General features: G+C 43.5%; 25 non-coding genes across 25 annotated transcripts; all 25 read left to right on the top strand.

Moving 5' to 3' along the window:
• The first annotated feature begins 173 nt into the window (after positions 1–173).
• Positions 174–265, top strand: AC3HAE_014267 (transfer RNA arginine (anticodon UCU)). Its single transcript is given in 2 exon segments — positions 174–210; positions 230–265. It is a non-coding gene; the product is annotated as a tRNA-Arg (tRNA).
• Positions 266–658: 393 nt separating this feature from the next.
• Positions 659–874, top strand: LOC311344029 (small nucleolar RNA U3). Its single transcript, XR_014633506.1, has one exon. It is a non-coding gene; the product is annotated as a small nucleolar RNA U3 (small nucleolar RNA).
• A 577-nt stretch (positions 875–1,451) lies between these two features.
• Positions 1,452–1,543, top strand: AC3HAE_014266 (transfer RNA arginine (anticodon UCU)). Its single transcript is given in 2 exon segments — positions 1,452–1,488; positions 1,508–1,543. It is a non-coding gene; the product is annotated as a tRNA-Arg (tRNA).
• A 393-nt stretch (positions 1,544–1,936) lies between these two features.
• LOC311344028 (small nucleolar RNA U3) lies at positions 1,937–2,152 on the top strand. The gene has a single exon (XR_014633505.1). It is a non-coding gene; the product is annotated as a small nucleolar RNA U3 (small nucleolar RNA).
• Positions 2,153–2,729: 577 nt separating this feature from the next.
• AC3HAE_014264 (transfer RNA arginine (anticodon UCU)) lies at positions 2,730–2,821 on the top strand. The gene is given in 2 exon segments: positions 2,730–2,766; positions 2,786–2,821. It is a non-coding gene; the product is annotated as a tRNA-Arg (tRNA).
• A 393-nt stretch (positions 2,822–3,214) lies between these two features.
• On the top strand, positions 3,215–3,430 carry LOC311344045 (small nucleolar RNA U3). The gene has a single exon (XR_014633521.1). It is a non-coding gene; the product is annotated as a small nucleolar RNA U3 (small nucleolar RNA).
• Positions 3,431–4,098: 668 nt separating this feature from the next.
• LOC311344078 (small nucleolar RNA U3) lies at positions 4,099–4,314 on the top strand. The gene has a single exon (XR_014633551.1). It is a non-coding gene; the product is annotated as a small nucleolar RNA U3 (small nucleolar RNA).
• A 668-nt stretch (positions 4,315–4,982) lies between these two features.
• On the top strand, positions 4,983–5,198 carry LOC311344027 (small nucleolar RNA U3). Its single transcript, XR_014633504.1, has one exon. It is a non-coding gene; the product is annotated as a small nucleolar RNA U3 (small nucleolar RNA).
• A 577-nt stretch (positions 5,199–5,775) lies between these two features.
• Positions 5,776–5,867, top strand: AC3HAE_014262 (transfer RNA arginine (anticodon UCU)). The gene is given in 2 exon segments: positions 5,776–5,812; positions 5,832–5,867. It is a non-coding gene; the product is annotated as a tRNA-Arg (tRNA).
• Positions 5,868–6,260: 393 nt separating this feature from the next.
• Positions 6,261–6,476, top strand: LOC311344043 (small nucleolar RNA U3). Its single transcript, XR_014633519.1, has one exon. It is a non-coding gene; the product is annotated as a small nucleolar RNA U3 (small nucleolar RNA).
• Positions 6,477–7,144: 668 nt separating this feature from the next.
• Positions 7,145–7,360, top strand: LOC311344077 (small nucleolar RNA U3). The gene has a single exon (XR_014633550.1). It is a non-coding gene; the product is annotated as a small nucleolar RNA U3 (small nucleolar RNA).
• A 668-nt stretch (positions 7,361–8,028) lies between these two features.
• LOC311344026 (small nucleolar RNA U3) lies at positions 8,029–8,244 on the top strand. Its single transcript, XR_014633503.1, has one exon. It is a non-coding gene; the product is annotated as a small nucleolar RNA U3 (small nucleolar RNA).
• A 577-nt stretch (positions 8,245–8,821) lies between these two features.
• On the top strand, positions 8,822–8,913 carry AC3HAE_014261 (transfer RNA arginine (anticodon UCU)). The gene is given in 2 exon segments: positions 8,822–8,858; positions 8,878–8,913. It is a non-coding gene; the product is annotated as a tRNA-Arg (tRNA).
• A 393-nt stretch (positions 8,914–9,306) lies between these two features.
• On the top strand, positions 9,307–9,522 carry LOC311344101 (small nucleolar RNA U3). Its single transcript, XR_014633572.1, has one exon. It is a non-coding gene; the product is annotated as a small nucleolar RNA U3 (small nucleolar RNA).
• Positions 9,523–10,190: 668 nt separating this feature from the next.
• On the top strand, positions 10,191–10,406 carry LOC311344148 (small nucleolar RNA U3). Its single transcript, XR_014633615.1, has one exon. It is a non-coding gene; the product is annotated as a small nucleolar RNA U3 (small nucleolar RNA).
• Positions 10,407–10,983: 577 nt separating this feature from the next.
• AC3HAE_014260 (transfer RNA arginine (anticodon UCU)) lies at positions 10,984–11,075 on the top strand. Its single transcript is given in 2 exon segments — positions 10,984–11,020; positions 11,040–11,075. It is a non-coding gene; the product is annotated as a tRNA-Arg (tRNA).
• Positions 11,076–11,468: 393 nt separating this feature from the next.
• On the top strand, positions 11,469–11,684 carry LOC311344140 (small nucleolar RNA U3). The gene has a single exon (XR_014633608.1). It is a non-coding gene; the product is annotated as a small nucleolar RNA U3 (small nucleolar RNA).
• A 577-nt stretch (positions 11,685–12,261) lies between these two features.
• AC3HAE_014259 (transfer RNA arginine (anticodon UCU)) lies at positions 12,262–12,353 on the top strand. Its single transcript is given in 2 exon segments — positions 12,262–12,298; positions 12,318–12,353. It is a non-coding gene; the product is annotated as a tRNA-Arg (tRNA).
• A 393-nt stretch (positions 12,354–12,746) lies between these two features.
• On the top strand, positions 12,747–12,962 carry LOC311344156 (small nucleolar RNA U3). The gene has a single exon (XR_014633622.1). It is a non-coding gene; the product is annotated as a small nucleolar RNA U3 (small nucleolar RNA).
• A 577-nt stretch (positions 12,963–13,539) lies between these two features.
• Positions 13,540–13,631, top strand: AC3HAE_014257 (transfer RNA arginine (anticodon UCU)). Its single transcript is given in 2 exon segments — positions 13,540–13,576; positions 13,596–13,631. It is a non-coding gene; the product is annotated as a tRNA-Arg (tRNA).
• Positions 13,632–14,024: 393 nt separating this feature from the next.
• Positions 14,025–14,240, top strand: LOC311344040 (small nucleolar RNA U3). Its single transcript, XR_014633516.1, has one exon. It is a non-coding gene; the product is annotated as a small nucleolar RNA U3 (small nucleolar RNA).
• A 668-nt stretch (positions 14,241–14,908) lies between these two features.
• LOC311344095 (small nucleolar RNA U3) lies at positions 14,909–15,124 on the top strand. The gene has a single exon (XR_014633567.1). It is a non-coding gene; the product is annotated as a small nucleolar RNA U3 (small nucleolar RNA).
• A 577-nt stretch (positions 15,125–15,701) lies between these two features.
• Positions 15,702–15,793, top strand: AC3HAE_014256 (transfer RNA arginine (anticodon UCU)). Its single transcript is given in 2 exon segments — positions 15,702–15,738; positions 15,758–15,793. It is a non-coding gene; the product is annotated as a tRNA-Arg (tRNA).
• Positions 15,794–16,186: 393 nt separating this feature from the next.
• Positions 16,187–16,402, top strand: LOC311344098 (small nucleolar RNA U3). The gene has a single exon (XR_014633569.1). It is a non-coding gene; the product is annotated as a small nucleolar RNA U3 (small nucleolar RNA).
• Positions 16,403–16,979: 577 nt separating this feature from the next.
• On the top strand, positions 16,980–17,071 carry AC3HAE_014255 (transfer RNA arginine (anticodon UCU)). The gene is given in 2 exon segments: positions 16,980–17,016; positions 17,036–17,071. It is a non-coding gene; the product is annotated as a tRNA-Arg (tRNA).
• The last annotated feature ends 226 nt before the right edge of the window (positions 17,072–17,297 follow it).

The raw sequence follows: 17,297 nt of genomic DNA, 5'->3' as shown, positions 1-17,297 counted from the left end.
AAACATTCCGGAGGACGAGGCCGTCGACCAAAGGTTAACAAAAGTGTCATTCACAGCCTACAGGGTTTTTGGCCCTCTAACAAGTAATTTATGTCATATTGAAGATGGGACAAGGAAACACATTTGCCTTCAGGTAATTCAAAAAGTATAGACCAGAGAATGGTACTGCACAGGGCTCCGTGGCGCAATGGATAGCGCGTTGGACTTCTAGTGAACAGCAGAAGAAGGCATTCAAAGGTTGTGGGTTCGAGTCCCACTGGAGTCGTGGTTGAACCCGAGATGTGCGTTGAGACTTTTTCAAACCCTAACTGTGCCACATTAAAGCAAAGTCCATGGACTAAGTTTTTTAAGGGAACTTGGACCTGGGCCATGGAAGAAATATTGCGTCCCTGCCAAACCCAAACTTAGAACTGCAAAACAGAGGAGTGGCGTGGAATTCAAATTCAGAGTCTAAAGTTAAGGTGGCGTCACAAAGAAGGTGAAAACACAGGACCACTACTTGCAAAATAGGTCGAGTTCTCTGGTACATATTGCAAATGCCACGGCAGAGATAGATATTTGTGTTAATTCTGAATCACAAGGAAAACACTTCTTAAATTACCACTAGTGATGACGTCGTTCCAATCGATGGCTTCCAATGATCACGCTGTACCGAGGTAAGACTGTACTTTCAGGGATCATTTCTATAGTTCTTGTCTTGAGAAATGTTCTTCCAAAGTGTTTGGTCTCGCAAACCACGATGAAGAGACATGATGTTCCTTCTAAAGCAGGAAGTCTGCAGTGAATAATGACCACGGTCATGTGTTCACTGTTGTTGATGACTTGTCTGTGTTTCTTTGTGGATCATAGAAGGAGGGAATATGGTCAGAGTGGCTGAGACTTTTTGACTTTAAAAGATAAGAACTCATACTGCGAGCACTTTCACCTGACGTGCTTCACTGAAGCTTAGGGTTAATGAATGCTGCTAAAGGCAATCCATTGATCTGTCGGGTGAAAAATCGAGTAGATTGAAGGAGCCGTTTCCAGCCTGTTACTACATGGGACAATTCCTCTTTTAAACGGAGGAGACCGTTCCACCTTCACGGAAAGTTGTCCTTTCGGGGTTCAGTTGAGGAAATGTTGGGGTTTCATTCATTTTCCAGTATTCGGCAACGTCAAAATGTAGCACAAGTGTAAGATGGAAGCTTCTCAGATATGACCAAAACTGCCGAACTTTGTTCCTGGTCAGCGTCGCTTCTGGCTGAACGCATTCCAATTTAGTACAGGCTTAAATCAGGAAAACATTCCGGAGGACGAGGCCGTCGACCAAAGGTTAACAAAAGTGTCATTCACAGCCTACAGGGTTTTTGGCCCTCTAACAAGTAATTTATGTCATATTGAAGATGGGACAAGGAAACACATTTGCCTTCAGGTAATTCAAAAAGTATAGACCAGAGAATGGTACTGCACAGGGCTCCGTGGCGCAATGGATAGCGCGTTGGACTTCTAGTGAACAGCAGAAGAAGGCATTCAAAGGTTGTGGGTTCGAGTCCCACTGGAGTCGTGGTTGAACCCGAGATGTGCGTTGAGACTTTTTCAAACCCTAACTGTGCCACATTAAAGCAAAGTCCATGGACTAAGTTTTTTAAGGGAACTTGGACCTGGGCCATGGAAGAAATATTGCGTCCCTGCCAAACCCAAACTTAGAACTGCAAAACAGAGGAGTGGCGTGGAATTCAAATTCAGAGTCTAAAGTTAAGGTGGCGTCACAAAGAAGGTGAAAACACAGGACCACTACTTGCAAAATAGGTCGAGTTCTCTGGTACATATTGCAAATGCCACGGCAGAGATAGATATTTGTGTTAATTCTGAATCACAAGGAAAACACTTCTTAAATTACCACTAGTGATGACGTCGTTCCAATCGATGGCTTCCAATGATCACGCTGTACCGAGGTAAGACTGTACTTTCAGGGATCATTTCTATAGTTCTTGTCTTGAGAAATGTTCTTCCAAAGTGTTTGGTCTCGCAAACCACGATGAAGAGACATGATGTTCCTTCTAAAGCAGGAAGTCTGCAGTGAATAATGACCACGGTCATGTGTTCACTGTTGTTGATGACTTGTCTGTGTTTCTTTGTGGATCATAGAAGGAGGGAATATGGTCAGAGTGGCTGAGACTTTTTGACTTTAAAAGATAAGAACTCATACTGCGAGCACTTTCACCTGACGTGCTTCACTGAAGCTTAGGGTTAATGAATGCTGCTAAAGGCAATCCATTGATCTGTCGGGTGAAAAATCGAGTAGATTGAAGGAGCCGTTTCCAGCCTGTTACTACATGGGACAATTCCTCTTTTAAACGGAGGAGACCGTTCCACCTTCACGGAAAGTTGTCCTTTCGGGGTTCAGTTGAGGAAATGTTGGGGTTTCATTCATTTTCCAGTATTCGGCAACGTCAAAATGTAGCACAAGTGTAAGATGGAAGCTTCTCAGATATGACCAAAACTGCCGAACTTTGTTCCTGGTCAGCGTCGCTTCTGGCTGAACGCATTCCAATTTAGTACAGGCTTAAATCAGGAAAACATTCCGGAGGACGAGGCCGTCGACCAAAGGTTAACAAAAGTGTCATTCACAGCCTACAGGGTTTTTGGCCCTCTAACAAGTAATTTATGTCATATTGAAGATGGGACAAGGAAACACATTTGCCTTCAGGTAATTCAAAAAGTATAGACCAGAGAATGGTACTGCACAGGGCTCCGTGGCGCAATGGATAGCGCGTTGGACTTCTAGTGAACAGCAGAAGAAGGCATTCAAAGGTTGTGGGTTCGAGTCCTACTGGAGTCGTGGTTGAACCCGAGATGTGCGTTGAGACTTTTTCAAACCCTAACTGTGCCACATTAAAGCAAAGTCAATGGACTAAGTTTTTTAAGGGAACTTGGACCTGGGCCATGGAAGAAATATTGCGTCCCTGCCAAACCCAAACTTAGAACTGCAAAACAGAGGAGTGGCGTGGAATTCAAATTCAGAGTCTAAAGTTAAGGTGGCGTCACAAAGAAGGTGAAAACACAGGACCACTACTTGCAAAATAGGTCGAGTTCTCTGGTACATATTGCAAATGCCACGGCAGAGATAGATATTTGTGTTAATTCTGAATCACAAGGAAAACACTTCTTAAATTACCACTAGTGATGACGTCGTTCCAATCGATGGCTTCCAATGATCACGCTGTACCGAGGTAAGACTGTACTTTCAGGGATCATTTCTATAGTTCTTGTCTTGAGAAATGTTCTTCCAAAGTGTTTGGTCTCGCAAACCACGATGAAGAGACATGATGTTCCTTCTAAAGCAGGAAGTCTGCAGTGAGTAATGACCACGGTCATGTGTTCACTGTTGTTGATGACTTGTCTGTGTTTCTTTGTGGAACATAGAAGGATGGAATATGGTCAGAGTGGCTGAGACTTTTTGACTTCAAAAGATAAGAACTCATACTGCGAGCACTTTCACCTGACGTGCTTCACTGAAGCTTAGGGTTAATGAATGCTGCTAAAGGCAATCCATTGAACTGTCGGGTGAAAAATCGAGTAGATTGAAGGAGCCGTTTCCAGCCTGTTACTACATGGGACAATTCCTCTTTTAAACGGAGGAGACCGTTCCACCTTCACGGAAAGTTGTCCTTTCGGGGTTCAGTTGAGGAAATGTTGGGGTTTCATTCATTTTCCAGTATTCGGCAACGTCAAAATGTAGCACAAGTGTAAGATGTGCTAACCCTAACTGTGCCACATTAAAGCAAAGTCCATGGACTAAGTTTTTTAAGGGAACTTGGACCTGGGCCATGGAAGAAATATTGCACCCCTGCCAAACCCAAACTTAGAACTGCAAAACAGAGGAGTGGCGTGGAATTCAAATTCAGAGTCTAAAGTTAAGGTGGCGTCACAAAGAAGGTGAAAACACAGGACCACTACTTGCAAAATAGGTCGAGTTCTCTGGTACATATTGCAAATGCCACGGCAGAGATAGATATTTGTGTTAATTCTGAATCACAAGGAAAACACTTCTTAAATTACCACTAGCGATGACGTCGTTCCAATCGATGGCTTCCAATGATCACGCTGTACCGAGGTAAGACTGTACTTTCAGGGATCATTTCTATAGTTCTTGTCTTGAGAAATGTTCTTCCAAAGTGTTTGGTCTCGCAAACCACGATGAAGAGACATGATGTTCCTTCTAAAGCAGGAAGTCTGCAGTGAAAAATGACCACGGTCATCTGTTCACTGTTGTTGATGACTTGTCTGTGTTTCTTTGTGGAACATAGAAGGATGGAATATGGTCAGAGTGGCTGAGACTTTTTGACTTTAAAAGATAAGAACTCATACTGCGAGCACTTTCACCTGACGTGCTTCACTGAAGCTTAGGGTTAATGAATGCTGCTAAAGGCAATCCATTGATCTGTCGGGTGAAAAATCGAGTACATTGAAGGAGCCGTTTCCAGCCTGTTACTGCATGGGACAATTCCTCTTTTAAACGGAGGAGACCGTTCCACCTTCACGGAAAGTTGTCCTTTCGGGGTTCAGTTGAGGAAATGTTGGGGTTTCATTCATTTTCCAGTATTCGGCAACGTCAAAATGTAGCACAAGTGTAAGATGTGCTAACCCTAACTGTGCCACATTAAAGCAAAGTCCATGGACTAAGTTTTTTAAGGGAACTTGGACCTGGGCCATGGAAGAAATATTGCGTCCCTGCCAAACCCAAACTTAGAACTGCAAAACAGAGGAGTGGCGTGGAATTCAAATTCAGAGTCTAAAGTTAAGGTGGCGTCACAAAGAAGGTGAAAACACAGGACCACTACTTGCAAAATAGGTCGAGTTCTCTGGTACATATTGCAAATGCCACGGCAGAGATAGATATTTGTGTTAATTCTGAATCACAAGGAAAACACTTCTTAAATTACCACTAGTGATGACGTCGTTCCAATCGATGGCTTCCAATGATCACGCTGTACCGAGGTAAGACTGTACTTTCAGGGATCATTTCTATAGTTCTTGTCTTGAGAAATGTTCTTCCAAAGTGTTTGGTCTCGCAAACCACGATGAAGAGACATGATGTTCCTTCTAAAGCAGGAAGTCTGCAGTGAATAATGACCACGGTCATGTGTTCACTGTTGTTGATGACTTGTCTGTGTTTCTTTGTGGATCATAGAAGGAGGGAATATGGTCAGAGTGGCTGAGACTTTTTGACTTTAAAAGATAAGAACTCATACTGCGAGCACTTTCACCTGACGTGCTTCACTGAAGCTTAGGGTTAATGAATGCTGCTAAAGGCAATCCATTGATCTGTCGGGTGAAAAATCGAGTAGATTGAAGGAGCCGTTTCCAGCCTGTTACTACATGGGACAATTCCTCTTTTAAACGGAGGAGACCGTTCCACCTTCACGGAAAGTTGTCCTTTCGGGGTTCAGTTGAGGAAATGTTGGGGTTTCATTCATTTTCCAGTATTCGGCAACGTCAAAATGTAGCACAAGTGTAAGATGGAAGCTTCTCAGATATGACCAAAACTGCCGAACTTTGTTCCTGGTCAGCGTCGCTTCTGGCTGAACGCATTCCAATTTAGTACAGGCTTAAATCAGGAAAACATTCCGGAGGACGAGGCCGTCGACCAAAGGTTAACAAAAGTGTCATTCACAGCCTACAGGGTTTTTGGCCCTCTAACAAGTAATTTATGTCATATTGAAGATGGGACAAGGAAACACATTTGCCTTCAGGTAATTCAAAAAGTATAGACCAGAGAATGGTACTGCACAGGGCTCCGTGGCGCAATGGATAGCGCGTTGGACTTCTAGTGAACAGCAGAAGAAGGCATTCAAAGGTTGTGGGTTCGAGTCCTACTGGAGTCGTGGTTGAACCCGAGATGTGCGTTGAGACTTTTTCAAACCCTAACTGTGCCACATTAAAGCAAAGTCAATGGACTAAGTTTTTTAAGGGAACTTGGACCTGGGCCATGGAAGAAATATTGCGTCCCTGCCAAACCCAAACTTAGAACTGCAAAACAGAGGAGTGGCGTGGAATTCAAATTCAGAGTCTAAAGTTAAGGTGGCGTCACAAAGAAGGTGAAAACACAGGACCACTACTTGCAAAATAGGTCGAGTTCTCTGGTACATATTGCAAATGCCACGGCAGAGATAGATATTTGTGTTAATTCTGAATCACAAGGAAAACACTTCTTAAATTACCACTAGTGATGACGTCGTTCCAATCGATGGCTTCCAATGATCACGCTGTACCGAGGTAAGACTGTACTTTCAGGGATCATTTCTATAGTTCTTGTCTTGAGAAATGTTCTTCCAAAGTGTTTGGTCTCGCAAACCACGATGAAGAGACATGATGTTCCTTCTAAAGCAGGAAGTCTGCAGTGAGTAATGACCACGGTCATGTGTTCACTGTTGTTGATGACTTGTCTGTGTTTCTTTGTGGAACATAGAAGGATGGAATATGGTCAGAGTGGCTGAGACTTTTTGACTTCAAAAGATAAGAACTCATACTGCGAGCACTTTCACCTGACGTGCTTCACTGAAGCTTAGGGTTAATGAATGCTGCTAAAGGCAATCCATTGAACTGTCGGGTGAAAAATCGAGTAGATTGAAGGAGCCGTTTCCAGCCTGTTACTACATGGGACAATTCCTCTTTTAAACGGAGGAGACCGTTCCACCTTCACGGAAAGTTGTCCTTTCGGGGTTCAGTTGAGGAAATGTTGGGGTTTCATTCATTTTCCAGTATTCGGCAACGTCAAAATGTAGCACAAGTGTAAGATGTGCTAACCCTAACTGTGCCACATTAAAGCAAAGTCCATGGACTAAGTTTTTTAAGGGAACTTGGACCTGGGCCATGGAAGAAATATTGCACCCCTGCCAAACCCAAACTTAGAACTGCAAAACAGAGGAGTGGCGTGGAATTCAAATTCAGAGTCTAAAGTTAAGGTGGCGTCACAAAGAAGGTGAAAACACAGGACCACTACTTGCAAAATAGGTCGAGTTCTCTGGTACATATTGCAAATGCCACGGCAGAGATAGATATTTGTGTTAATTCTGAATCACAAGGAAAACACTTCTTAAATTACCACTAGCGATGACGTCGTTCCAATCGATGGCTTCCAATGATCACGCTGTACCGAGGTAAGACTGTACTTTCAGGGATCATTTCTATAGTTCTTGTCTTGAGAAATGTTCTTCCAAAGTGTTTGGTCTCGCAAACCACGATGAAGAGACATGATGTTCCTTCTAAAGCAGGAAGTCTGCAGTGAAAAATGACCACGGTCATCTGTTCACTGTTGTTGATGACTTGTCTGTGTTTCTTTGTGGAACATAGAAGGATGGAATATGGTCAGAGTGGCTGAGACTTTTTGACTTTAAAAGATAAGAACTCATACTGCGAGCACTTTCACCTGACGTGCTTCACTGAAGCTTAGGGTTAATGAATGCTGCTAAAGGCAATCCATTGATCTGTCGGGTGAAAAATCGAGTACATTGAAGGAGCCGTTTCCAGCCTGTTACTGCATGGGACAATTCCTCTTTTAAACGGAGGAGACCGTTCCACCTTCACGGAAAGTTGTCCTTTCGGGGTTCAGTTGAGGAAATGTTGGGGTTTCATTCATTTTCCAGTATTCGGCAACGTCAAAATGTAGCACAAGTGTAAGATGTGCTAACCCTAACTGTGCCACATTAAAGCAAAGTCCATGGACTAAGTTTTTTAAGGGAACTTGGACCTGGGCCATGGAAGAAATATTGCGTCCCTGCCAAACCCAAACTTAGAACTGCAAAACAGAGGAGTGGCGTGGAATTCAAATTCAGAGTCTAAAGTTAAGGTGGCGTCACAAAGAAGGTGAAAACACAGGACCACTACTTGCAAAATAGGTCGAGTTCTCTGGTACATATTGCAAATGCCACGGCAGAGATAGATATTTGTGTTAATTCTGAATCACAAGGAAAACACTTCTTAAATTACCACTAGTGATGACGTCGTTCCAATCGATGGCTTCCAATGATCACGCTGTACCGAGGTAAGACTGTACTTTCAGGGATCATTTCTATAGTTCTTGTCTTGAGAAATGTTCTTCCAAAGTGTTTGGTCTCGCAAACCACGATGAAGAGACATGATGTTCCTTCTAAAGCAGGAAGTCTGCAGTGAATAATGACCACGGTCATGTGTTCACTGTTGTTGATGACTTGTCTGTGTTTCTTTGTGGATCATAGAAGGAGGGAATATGGTCAGAGTGGCTGAGACTTTTTGACTTTAAAAGATAAGAACTCATACTGCGAGCACTTTCACCTGACGTGCTTCACTGAAGCTTAGGGTTAATGAATGCTGCTAAAGGCAATCCATTGATCTGTCGGGTGAAAAATCGAGTAGATTGAAGGAGCCGTTTCCAGCCTGTTACTACATGGGACAATTCCTCTTTTAAACGGAGGAGACCGTTCCACCTTCACGGAAAGTTGTCCTTTCGGGGTTCAGTTGAGGAAATGTTGGGGTTTCATTCATTTTCCAGTATTCGGCAACGTCAAAATGTAGCACAAGTGTAAGATGGAAGCTTCTCAGATATGACCAAAACTGCCGAACTTTGTTCCTGGTCAGCGTCGCTTCTGGCTGAACGCATTCCAATTTAGTACAGGCTTAAATCAGGAAAACATTCCGGAGGACGAGGCCGTCGACCAAAGGTTAACAAAAGTGTCATTCACAGCCTACAGGGTTTTTGGCCCTCTAACAAGTAATTTATGTCATATTGAAGATGGGACAAGGAAACACATTTGCCTTCAGGTAATTCAAAAAGTATAGACCAGAGAATGGTACTGCACAGGGCTCCGTGGCGCAATGGATAGCGCGTTGGACTTCTAGTGAACAGCAGAAGAAGGCATTCAAAGGTTGTGGGTTCGAGTCCTACTGGAGTCGTGGTTGAACCCGAGATGTGCGTTGAGACTTTTTCAAACCCTAACTGTGCCACATTAAAGCAAAGTCAATGGACTAAGTTTTTTAAGGGAACTTGGACCTGGGCCATGGAAGAAATATTGCGTCCCTGCCAAACCCAAACTTAGAACTGCAAAACAGAGGAGTGGCGTGGAATTCAAATTCAGAGTCTAAAGTTAAGGTGGCGTCACAAAGAAGGTGAAAACACAGGACCACTACTTGCAAAATAGGTCGAGTTCTCTGGTACATATTGCAAATGCCACGGCAGAGATAGATATTTGTGTTAATTCTGAATCACAAGGAAAACACTTCTTAAATTACCACTAGTGATGACGTCGTTCCAATCGATGGCTTCCAATGATCACGCTGTACCGAGGTAAGACTGTAATTTCAGGGATCATTTCTATAGTTCTTGTCTTGAGAAATGTTGTTCCAAAGTGTTTGGTCTCGCAAACCACGATGAAGAGACATGATGTTCCTTCTAAAGCAGGAAGTCTGCAGTGAATAATGACCACGGTCATGTGTTCACTGTTGTTGATGACTTGTCTGTGTTTCTTTGTGGAACATAGAAGGAGGGAATATGGTCAGAGTGGCTGAGACTTTTTGACTTTAAAAGATAAGAACTCATACTGCGAGCACTTTCACCTGACGTGCTTCACTGAAGCTTAGGGTTAATGAATGCTGCTAAAGGCAATCCATTGATCTGTCGGGTGAAAAATCGAGTAGATTGAAGGAGCCGTTTCCAGCCTGTTACTACATGGGACAATTCCTCTTTTAAACGGAGGAGACCGTTCCACCTTCACGGAAAGTTGTCCTTTCGGGGTTCAGTTGAGGAAATGTTGGGGTTTCATTCATTTTCCAGTATTCGGCAACGTCAAAATGTAGCACAAGTGTAAGATGTGCTAACCCTAACTGTGCCACATTAAAGCAAAGTCCATGGACTAAGTTTTTTAAGGGAACTTGGACCTGGGCCATGGAAGAAATATTGCGTCCCTGCCAAACCCAAACTTAGAACTGCAAAACAGAGGAGTGGCGTGGAATTCAAATTCAGAGTCTAAAGTTAAGGTGGCGTCACAAAGAAGGTGAAAACACAGGACCACTACTTGCAAAATAGGTCGAGTTCTCTGGTACATATTGCAAATGCCACGGCAGAGATAGATATTTGTGTTAATTCTGAATCACAAGGAAAACACTTCTTAAATTACCACTAGCGATGACGTCGTTCCAATCGATGGCTTCCAATGATCACGCTGTACCGAGGTAAGACTGTACTTTCAGGGATCATTTCTATAGTTCTTGTCTTGAGAAATGTTCTTCCAAAGTGTTTGGTCTCGCAAACCACGATGAAGAGACATGATGTTCCTTCTAAAGCAGGAAGTCTGCAGTGAAAAATGACCACGGTCATGTGTTCACTGTTGTTGATGACTTGTCTGTGTTTCTTTGTGGAACATAGAAGGAGGGAATATGGTCAGAGTGGCTGAGACTTTTTGACTTTAAAAGATAAGAACTCATACTGCGAGCACTTTCACCTGACGTGCTTCACTGAAGCTTAGGGTTAATGAATGCTGCTAAAGGCAATCCATTGATCTGTCGGGTGAAAAATCGAGTACATTGAAGGAGCCGTTTCCAGCCTGTTACTACATGGGACAATTCCTCTTTTAAACGGAGGAGACCGTTCCACCTTCACGGAAAGTTGTCCTTTCGGGGTTCAGTTGAGGAAATGTTGGGGTTTCATTCATTTTCCAGTATTCGGCAACGTCAAAATGTAGCACAAGTGTAAGATGGAAGCTTCTCAGATATGACCAAAACTGTCGAACTTTGTTCCTGGTCAGCGTCGATTCTGGCTGAACGCATTCCAATTTAGTACAGGCTTAAATCAGGAAAACATTCCGGAGGACGAGGCCGTCGACCAAAGGTTAACAAAAGTGTCATTCATAGCCTACAGGGTTTTTGGCCCTCTAACAAGTAATTTATGTCATATTGAAGATGGGACAAGGAAACACATTTGCCTTCAGGTAATTCAAAAAGTATAGACCAGAGAATGGCACTGCACAGGGCTCCGTGGCGCAATGGATAGCGGGTTGGACTTCTAGTGAACAGCAGAAGAAGGCATTCAAAGGTTGTGGGTTCGAGTCCCACTGGAGTCGTGGTTGACCCCGAGATGTGCGTTGAGACTTTTTCAAACCCTAACTGTGCCACATTGAAGCAAAGTCCATGGACTAAGTTTTTTAAGGGAACTTGGACCTGGGCCATGGAAGAAATATTGCGTCCCTGCCAAACCCAAACTTAGAACTGCAAAACAGAGGAGTGGCGTGGAATTCAAATTCAGAGTCTAAAGTTAAGGTGGCATCACAAAGAAGGTGAAAACACAGGACCACTACTTGCAAAATAGGTCGAGTTCTCTGGTACATATTGCAAATGCCACGGCAGAGATAGATATTTGTGTTAATTCTGAATCACAAGGAAAACACTTCTTAAATTACCACTAGTGATGACGTCGTTCCAATCGATGGCTTCCAATGATCACGCTGTACCGAGGTAAGACTGTACTTTCAGGGATCATTTCTATAGTTCTTGTCTTGAGAAATGTTGTTCCAAAGTGTTTGGTCTCGCAAACCACGATGAAGAGACATGATGTTCCTTCTAAAGCAGGAAGTCTGCAGTGAATAATGACCACGGTCATGTGTTCACTGTTGTTGATGACTTGTCTGTGTTTCTTTGTGGAACATAGAAGGAGGGAATATGGTCAGAGTGGCTGAGACTTTTTGACTTTAAAAGATAAGAACTCATACTGCGAGCACTTTCACCTGACGTGCTTCACTGAAGCTTAGGGTTAATGAATGCTGCTAAAGGCAATCCATTGATCTGTCGGGTGAAAAATCGAGTACATTGAAGGAGCCGTTTCCAGCCTGTTACTACATGGGACAATTCCTCTTTTAAACGGAGGAGACCGTTCCACCTTCACGGAAAGTTGTCCTTTCGGGGTTCAGTTGAGGAAATGTTGGGGTTTCATTCATTTTCCAGTATTCGGCAACGTCAAAATGTAGCACAAGTGTAAGATGGAAGCTTCTCAGATATGACCAAAACTGCCGAACTTTGTTCCTGGTCAGCGTCGCTTCTGGCTGAACGCATTCCAATTTAGTACAGGCTTAAATCAGGAAAACATTCCGGAGGACGAGGCCGTCGACCAAAGGTTAACAAAAGTGTCATTCACAGCCTACAGGGTTTTTGGCCCTCTAACAAGTAATTTATGTCATATTGAAGATGGGACAAGGAAACACATTTGCCTTCAGGTAATTCAAAAAGTATAGACCAGAGAATAGCACTGCACAGGGCTCCGTGGCGCAATGGATAGCGCGTTGGACTTCTAGTGAACAGCAGAAGAAGGCATTCAAAGGTTGTGGGTTCGAGTCCCACTGGAGTCGTGGTTGAACCCGAGATGTGCGTTGAGACTTTTTCAAACCCTAACTGTGCCACATTGAAGCAAAGTCCATGGACTAAGTTTTTTAAGGGAACTTGGACCTGGGCCATGGAAGAAATATTGCGTCCCTGCCAAACCCAAACTTAGAACTGCAAAACAGAGGAGTGGCGTGGAATTCAAATTCAGAGTCTAAAGTTAAGGTGGCGTCACAAAGAAGGTGAAAACACAGGACCACTACTTGCAAAATAGGTCGAGTTCTCTGGTACATATTGCAAATGCCACGGCAGAGATAGATATTTGTGTTAATTCTGAATCACAAGGAAAACACTTCTTAAATTACCACTAGTGATGACGTCGTTCCAATCGATGGCTTCCAATGATCACGCTGTACCGAGGTAAGACTGTACTTTCAGGGATCATTTCTATAGTTCTTGTCTTGAGAAATGTTGTTCCAATGTGTTTGGTCTCGCAAACCACGATGAAGAGACATGATGTTCCTTCTAAAGCAGGAAGTCTGCAGTGAATAATGACCACGGTCATGTGTTCACTGTTGTTGATGACTTGTCTGTGTTTCTTTGTGGAACATAGAAGGAGGGAATATGGTCAGAGTGGCTGAGACTTTTTGACTTTAAAAGATAAGAACTCATACTGCGAGCACTTTCACCTGACGTGCTTCACTGAAGCTTAGGGTTAATGAATGCTGCTAAAGGCAATCCATTGATCTGTCGGGTGAAAAATCGAGTACATTGAAGGAGCTGTTTCCAGCCTGTTACTACATGGGACAATTCCTCTTTTAAACGGAGGAGACCGTTCCACCTTCACGGAAAGTTGTCCTTTCGGGGTTCAGTTGAGGAAATGTTGGGGTTTCATTCATTTTCCAGTATTCGGCAACGTCAAAATGTAGCACAAGTGTAAGATGGAAGCTTCTCAGATATGACCAAAACTGCCGAACTTTGTTCCTGGTCAGCGTCGCTTCTGGCTGAACGCATTCCAATTTAGTACAGGCTTAAATCAGGAAAACATTCCGGAGGACGAGGCCGTCGACCAAAGGTTAACAAAAGTGTCATTCACAGCCTACAGGGTTTTTGGCCCTCTAACAAGTAATTTATGTCATATTGAAGATGGGACAAGGAAACACATTTGCCTTCAGGTAATTCAAAAAGTATAGACCAGAGAATGGCACTGCACAGGGCTCCGTGGCGCAATGGATAGCGAGTTGGACTTCTAGTGAACAGCAGAAGAAGGCATTCAAAGGTTGTGGGTTCGAGTCCCACTGGAGTCGTGGTTGAACCCGAGATGTGCGTTGAGACTTTTTCAAACCCTAACTGTGCCACATTGAAGCAAAGTCCATGGACTAAGTTTTTTAAGGGAACTTGGACCTGGGCCATGGAAGAAATATTGCGTCCCTGCCAAACCCAAACTTAGAACTGCAAAACAGAGGGGTGGCGTGGAATTCAAATTCAGAGTCTAAAGTTAAGGTGGCGTCACAAAGAAGGTGAAAACACAGGACCACTACTTGCAAAATAGGTCGAGTTCTCTGGTACATATTGCAAATGCCACGGCAGAGATAGATATTTGTGTTAATTCTGAATCACAAGGAAAACACTTCTTAAATTACCACTAGTGATGACGTCGTTCCAATCGATGGCTTCCAATGATCACGCTGTACCGAGGTAAGACTGTACTTTCAGGGATCATTTCTATAGTTCTTGTCTTGAGAAATGTTGTTCCAAAGTGTTTGGTCTCGCAAACCATGATGAAGAGACATGATGTTCCTTCTAAAGCAGGAAGTCTGCAGTGAATAATGACCACGGTCATGTGTTCACTGTTGTTGATGACTTGTCTGTGTTTCTTTGTGGAACATAGAAGGAGGGAATATGGTCAGAGTGGCTGAGACTTTTTGACTTTAAAAGATAAGAACTCATACTGCGAGCACTTTCACCTGACGTGCTTCACTGAAGCTTAGGGTTAATGAATGCTGCTAAAGGCAATCCATTGATCTGTCGGGTGAAAAATCGAGTAGATTGAAGGAGCCGTTTCCAGCCTGTTACTACATGGGACAATTCCTCTTTTAAACGGAGGAGACCGTTCCACCTTCACGGAAAGTTGTCCTTTCGGGGTTCAGTTGAGGAAATGTTGGGGTTTCATTCATTTTCCAGTATTCGGCAACGTCAAAATGTAGCACAAGTGTAAGATGTGCTAACCCTAACTGTGCCACATTAAAGCAAAGTCCATGGACTAAGTTTTTTAAGGGAACTTGGACCTGGGCCATGGAAGAAATATTGCGTCCCTGCCAAACCCAAACTTAGAACTGCAAAACAGAGGAGTGGCGTGGAATTCAAATTCAGAGTCTAAAGTTAAGGTGGCGTCACAAAGAAGGTGAAAACACAGGACCACTACTTGCAAAATAGGTCGAGTTCTCTGGTACATATTGCAAATGCCACGGCAGAGATAGATATTTGTGTTAATTCTGAATCACAAGGAAAACACTTCTTAAATTACCACTAGTGATGACGTCGTTCCAATCGATGGCTTCCAATGATCACGCTGTACCGAGGTAAGACTGTACTTTCAGGGATCATTTCTATAGTTCTTGTCTTGAGAAATGTTCTTCCAAAGTGTTTGGTCTCGCAAACCACGATGAAGAGACATGATGTTCATTCTAAAGCAGGAAGTCTGCAGTGAAAAATGACCACGGTCATGTGTTCACTGTTGTTGATGACTTGTCTGTGTTTCTTTGTGGAACATAGAAGGATGGAATATGGTCAGAGTGGCTGAGACTTTTTGACTTTAAAAGATAAGAACTCATACTGCGAGCACTTTCACCTGACGTGCTTCACTGAAGCTTAGGGTTAATTAATGCTGCTAAAGGCAATCCATTGATCTGTTGGGTGAAAAATCGAGTACATTGAAGGAGCCGTTTCCAGCCTGTTACTGCATGGGACAATTCCTCTTTTAAACGGAGGAGACCGTTCCACCTTCACGGAAAGTTGTCCTTTCGGGGTTCAGTTGAGGAAATGTTGGGGTTTCATTCATTTTCCAGTATTCGGCAACGTCAAAATGTAGCACAAGTGTAAGATGGAAGCTTCTCAGATATGACCAAAACTGCCGAACTTTGTTCCTGGTCAGCGTCGCTTCTGGCTGAACGCATTCCAATTTAGTACAGGCTTAAATCAGGAAAACATTCCGGAGGACGAGGCCGTCGACCAAAGGTTAACAAAAGTGTCATTCACAGCCTACAGGGTTTTTGGCCCTCTAACAAGTAATTTATGTCATATTGAAGATGGGACAAGGAAACACATTTGCCTTCAGGTAATTCAAAAAGTATAGACCAGAGAATGGTACTGCACAGGGCTCCGTGGCGCAATGGATAGCGCGTTGGACTTCTAGTGAACAGCAGAAGAAGGCATTCAAAGGTTGTGGGTTCGAGTCCTACTGGAGTCGTGGTTGAACCCGAGATGTGCGTTGAGACTTTTTCAAACCCTAACTGTGCCACATTAAAGCAAAGTCAATGGACTAAGTTTTTTAAGGGAACTTGGACCTGGGCCATGGAAGAAATATTGCGTCCCTGCCAAACCCAAACTTAGAACTGCAAAACAGAGGAGTGGCGTGGAATTCAAATTCAGAGTCTAAAGTTAAGGTGGCGTCACAAAGAAGGTGATAACACAGGACCACTACTTGCAAAATAGGTCGAGTTCTCTGGTACATATTGCAAATGCCACGGCAGAGATAGATATTTGTGTTAATTCTGAATCACAAGGAAAACACTTCTTAAATTACCACTAGTGATGACGTCGTTCCAATCGATGGCTTCCAATGATCACGCTGTACCGAGGTAAGACTGTACTTTCAGGGATCATTTCTATAGTTCTTGTCTTGAGAAATGTTGTTCCAAAGTGTTTGGTCTCGCAAACCACGATGAAGAGACATGATGTTCCTTCTAAAGCAGGAAGTCTGCAGTGAAAAATGACCACGGTCATGTGTTCACTGTTGTTGATGACTTGTCTGTGTTACTTTGTGGAACATAGAAGGATGGAATATGGTCAGAGTGGCTGAGACTTTTTGACTTTAAAAGATAAGAACTCATACTGCGAGCACTTTCACCTGACGTGCTTCACTGAAGCTTAGGGTTAATGAATGCTGCTAAAGGCAATCCATTGATCTGTCGGGTGAAAAATCGAGTACATTGAAGGAGCCGTTTCCAGCCTGTTACTGCATGGGACAATTCCTCTTTTAAACGGAGGAGACCGTTCCACCTTCACGGAAAGTTGTCCTTTCGGGGTTCAGTTGAGGAAATGTTGGGGTTTCATTCATTTTCCAGTATTCGGCAACGTCAAAATGTAGCACAAGTGTAAGATGGAAGCTTCTCAGATATGACCAAAACTGCCGAACTTTGTTCCTGGTCAGCGTCGCTTCTGGCTGAACGCATTCCAATTTAGTACAGGCTTAAATCAGGAAAACATTCCGGAGGACGAGGCCGTCGACCAAAGGTTAACAAAAGTGTCATTCACAGCCTACAGGGTTTTTGGCCCTCTAACAAGTAATTTATGTCATATTGAAGATGGGACAAGGAAACACATTTGCCTTCAGGTAATTCAAAAAGTATAGACCAGAGAATGGTACTGCACAGGGCTCCGTGGCGCAATGGATAGCGCGTTGGACTTCTAGTGAACAGCAGAAGAAGGCATTCAAAGGTTGTGGGTTCGAGTCCCACTGGAGTCGTGGTTGAACCCGAGATGTGCGTTGAGACTTTTTCAAACCCTAACTGTGCCACATTAAAGCAAAGTCCATGGACTAAGTTTTTTAAGGGAACTTGGACCTGGGCCATGGAAGAAATATTGCGTCCCTGCCAAACCCAAACTTAGAACTGCAAAACAGAGGAGTGGCGTGGAATTCAAATTCAGAGTCTAAAGTTAAGGTGGCGTCACAAAGAAGGTGAAAACACAGG

Source organism: Micromesistius poutassou, assembly GCF_964030765.1.
Source record: "Micromesistius poutassou genome assembly, chromosome: 5".
NCBI classification, from domain to species: domain Eukaryota; kingdom Metazoa; phylum Chordata; class Actinopteri; order Gadiformes; family Gadidae; genus Micromesistius; species Micromesistius poutassou.
Note: the sequence above shows the minus strand (reverse complement) of the source record. Positions and strands in the feature narration are given on the sequence as shown.